The sequence below is a fragment of the Paramisgurnus dabryanus genome, chromosome 13 (assembly GCF_030506205.2).
Source record: "Paramisgurnus dabryanus chromosome 13, PD_genome_1.1, whole genome shotgun sequence".
Classification (NCBI taxonomy): domain Eukaryota; kingdom Metazoa; phylum Chordata; class Actinopteri; order Cypriniformes; family Cobitidae; genus Paramisgurnus; species Paramisgurnus dabryanus.
The window spans coordinates 2,839,607-2,844,442 of NC_133349.1; positions in this window are offsets into that span (position 1 = coordinate 2,839,607).

Below are 4,836 nucleotides of genomic sequence, written 5' to 3' on the forward strand. Positions count from 1 at the left end.
CTTAAGATTAAAGGTATATTGTTGAAAGAAAGATAGATAGGGTAAATATATATTGTTTAAAAAATATTTTTTTACACCAGAATATCTATGTTAATAATACTTTACCATTTTGTATAACTGTTAATGTAAGTATAAAAAACGTTTGGAGAAAAAATCTCCGGAAGTTACAGAAAGTGACTCATATAAAAAATCATAAGTATTGTTACATAACATTGGTCATAGATTTTATTAGCTATTTCCAATGCAGTTACTGGCTTTAATGAAGGACAGATTGTCCCTGTGTCATACTGGAGGAAAACTGGAATGTATAAACACTTAAGGGTTGACATTCTCCTAAAGTCAGGAAAGAGATTCGAAGAACTCCAGGACACAATGTACTGTACAGATCCAAGAGATATAAGGTGTGGTTAAATGTGCAAAGTGAAATACTAAAAATAGCCATAAAGTTCAGTAGGTCCAATGCATTCAAACCGGTAACCTGTTACACTTTGAGCCATTTTTTTTTTTATTTCTGCCTGAATGTGGCATGGCCAAATTTAAAAGCTCCTCATAACCACATACAATGGATTAGTTCACGCTCAAGTTTCATTTGTAATTTTACAAATGACTATTTTTTTATTCATTCGATGATTGTTGGATATGTGATGATAATAGAACAAAAATAACGATGCAACCGTATTTCAGGGAATGAAAGCTTTCATTTGATATAAGACTTGCCCATGTTTGTCATATTTGAAAAATATGAACTATGTGAATATTAAATAATATGCTAATTTTAAGTAGGGGTGATAGTGTTAATCAAGTGTAAATAACTTTCTTACAGTAAAATATATGTCAACGTGATGCATATTTGTATTTGCAAACAGTATCTCATATGGGGTACTTGGTCCATGACAGACCATTAAAAATTAAAGGACTATTTCATATTAAGTCATTTTGGACCCTGTACAGGGTCCGCAGAGTTAAACAAGGTATACAGTATATATAGGTTAATTACATGTTAAACATAAACATTACAGATCTTTGCCCTGGATGCTTACAGATGATGGTATCAGTTGCACAAGCTGGACAGGAAACCATTTAAACATTTTATTTTTATTTCCTTTGCTTTAGTCTGCGAGTAAAGAGCAGATGGACATCAGCATCTCTCTAATGGAGACTTCCGTTCTTAAAATCAGTTCTTTACAGACCAAACAATGTTTACTACAAGAAACTTTCATGTAACAGAAAGTGGATGTAAATTTTTTTTATAGAGCTATTCAACCTGACAAGGAACTTTTTTAAGAGTATAGTGACATCTAGTGGACAAACCACGCAGTACAGTCGCATTCTCACATGAGTGATGCAACATCTGTTCTTAGATGTTCTTGTGTTGTTTGAACAGGTCGTCACGTGGAAATGTGATATCGAGGAACAAAACAAAGTGTGCAAACAGAGTCTGATGCCCTTATTGAACCCATTCAGAGATTAGGTGAGGTTCATTTTATAGTTGCCTTATTATTTATAAATGTTACTTTATTTCATGTTGTTCACATTCTTTTTTATTTTAATAAATAAATAAATAACATATTAAATGCATAAATAAAACAAATAAAATTTTTCATTTATACCTAAAAATTATAACTATAAAATAAAAATGATGTCAAATATTAGAAGTAGCAGTATTAATCATTCTGTTCTTTTTCTAGGTTCAGATGCTCTTTGGAAAATCCTCAAATCATAATGGATATGAATCATCAGGTGAAATCATATATTTACATAGTCTAGTCATATAATTTAGCAGACTGAGTCATATTTATATTTAGATATAATGCTGTTTGAAGATTGAACATTTACCTGTTGTGTTGCACAGAAACATTAACAGTGCACGAGTTCAAAATAATATAAGTCGACAAGAGTTTACATTTTTGGGTAAATGCAACTCACTTCTGAAGCCTCAGGAAAGAAAAAGCTTGACGTAAATGCTTAATACAGTACGAGTGTTTATTCTGCAGGATGTTAAAGTGTGTAAGTTTTGAAAATATCTGTAAAATTATAGTAATGTTAAAAACCTACTTTTGATAGGGTAAGATGTGATCCTCACCATTTTAAAGGCTCATACATCTCCAAAATCATGTATTTAATATCCACTTTGTCTAAGAGATGTTAACTGATGAAAAGGTTAAGTATGTGAAAGGTTAACATACAGGAAACCAAAACCATCATCATACCATTTGATATAGTAAATGAACTATGAACTCAAAACAGGAACCAAGACAAGAAAAAAGAAATGTTAAAGAGGTTAAAGACCTCCGGTGATTTCCAAAAGTATTTTTATGGCTAAAGTTCCAACCATAGAAGGGGTATTTAAACTTACTACTGTCAAAACAGATAACCACAGGTTACCTTAGGTGGATTGTAGTATTATAGTGCCAGCCAAGTGTCATGTTTATCTATTCTTCAAACATTTGTAGGCCAAGCCTGGGTAACATTTAAAAAAATTCACAGATGTACGGCATTTAAACGTTTTTTTTACCCATTCGGTCGCTTGATCGAAAGCTTGGTGATTAAATTTGCTTTAAGGATTCAAGTGTGCAGACAGTTTATTTATTTTTTGTAAATAAAAACATTACAATTCAAATTTACGGGTATTTAACCATAATTTGAGATTACATGAATATAATTTTTTAAAAAGCAATTTTACAGTATTTTTACAGATTACATATGAAATTCTGCAGTTTTTGTTTATGTAAAATTACAGAAATCAGTCATTTGTCTTTTCCGTAAAATGAATTATGCATTTGCAGCATTTTTAAGGTTAATTGTGTTTATACCATAGACTGTAAACATTTGGAAGAAGTGTCCGTGACATCACACTTAGTTTTAAGCCAATAGTTGGCGGTGCCGTCGCCATCTTTGCAGCACATCATTCGCGATTCATGACCGAAAATGTTGGTGAAGCTGAGGTGGCTGGTTGCTAAAATAGTTTTAGTCACTTCATTATTTGCTTCTTCAGAGGAATCGGAAGGTTGCCCCTCAGTTTATACACAGACTAAAATAATTTAGCCTACCTCTTGTTTTGCAAATATTTTTCATAAATTTTTTGTCACCTCAACAAAAACCACCATGATGATTCAAAAGGGTCAAACCCAACCCATTGAGTTGTAACTTAACCCTCTGCTGGTTTGTTTTAACCCATTGTTGTCAAATATGAACATTTTCTGATTTAACTCTTTTCCCGCCATTGACGAGTTAACTCATCAATTAAAGGTGCAGTGTGTAATTTTTAAAAGACAGAAATGCAAAATAATATCCAAAACTATATAATCAGGGGTGTGTAAAGACCTTTTTATTATGAACCGTTATGTTTTTATTACCTTGGAATAAAACGTTTTTATCTACATAAACCAAGGTTCCCTTACGTGGAAGTCTCCATTTTGTATCACCATGAAGCACTTAACGGACAAACTCTTTTTACCAAGTTGTCTCGGTCAATGAAATGTTTTTTTGGTGGTGGCTACCGTAGCTTCTCTATGCGTTTCAAAAGCAAGGGAAGAGCAGTGGACTGAGCCATTGGTTGCAATTCTCAACCTCACCACTAGATGCCCCTAAAATTTACACACTGCACCTTTAAGAGAAAACGCTTTCCTGCCGATTATGGGTTTTTCTGGCAATCCGTATTACCGCTACTATCCACCAGGTGGCACTCTTACCCAACTTATAAAACTTGAAAGTATTCCCTTAGAGCAAACAGTTCAAACTCGGTGTATGTTTTGATTATTGCTTATGATCTCTATCAAAAGTCATTCACAAAAATGCAATTATCTCAGCCACTCTTTCCATATTTGAGAGGTGATAAAAAGAGAACAGAGGGTCTATTTATATATTTAAAGAAGAACATTTACTGAAAGGCCTTAAACTTTTGTGAAAATCATAAAAGATGCTGGCGGATGACTTGTTTTTAAAACGCTGTTGGGGAAAGTGTTAAAGGTGCACTGTTTAACTTTTAGAAGGATCTCTTGACAGAAATGCAAATAATATAGAAAACTATATTATCAGTGGTATATAAAGACTTTACATAATGAACTGTATTGTTTTTATTACCTTATGTTTACACCAGCCGCGTTAGACGCGTGAAGCGCGAGTGATTTCAAGGTTACGTCAATGTGAAGACGCATTGACGCGAGTCTGGAGGTCTCGCGGTGCAGATGTGCCATTTGGTGCGACGCAGAAGACGCGATTCCGCCTCATTCGCGCGTCTAGTTCGCGTGAATTTACCGCCTGGCGTGGTATGCGCGAATGGTGCTTTTTGTGCATTTGATTCAAATTTGCGGCTGACGCCCGTGTTGAAAAATTTCACCAATCAGGAGCCTGCTTGCTGCTGTGGCGGCAGCCCCGCCCAGAGTCACTCATTCAACCTGAAGGAATGCTTGATATTGTCCGTAAGCAGTCACCCGGAGCTATACGACACAAGTTCTTATTTCTATAGAGACAGGAATAAAAAGGACCTCGCTTGGAAGAGTGTCAGTGAGGACATTGGGCAACCTGGTAAGTTATAAATACACATTTCACTTTTGAATCACGTGACGTTTATCGACCCGTTGCGTTTATTTTCCCCCTATAGTAATTTCCCCCCCATCAGTCATCTTACAAACCGACTTGCCCCTACCACAGGGGTGTCAAACTCATTTTAGGCTGAGGGCCGGATGGTAAATAACGCCATGAAGTGCGGGCCGGATAATTTTTTTAAACCTTAGTGTGCTGATAATTGTGTTAAAATTAACTAAACAAACCAATTAATTCGTTTGTTTAGCAAGAAAACCAGAGAAACACACAGCTCTGTGAAAACTACATTTC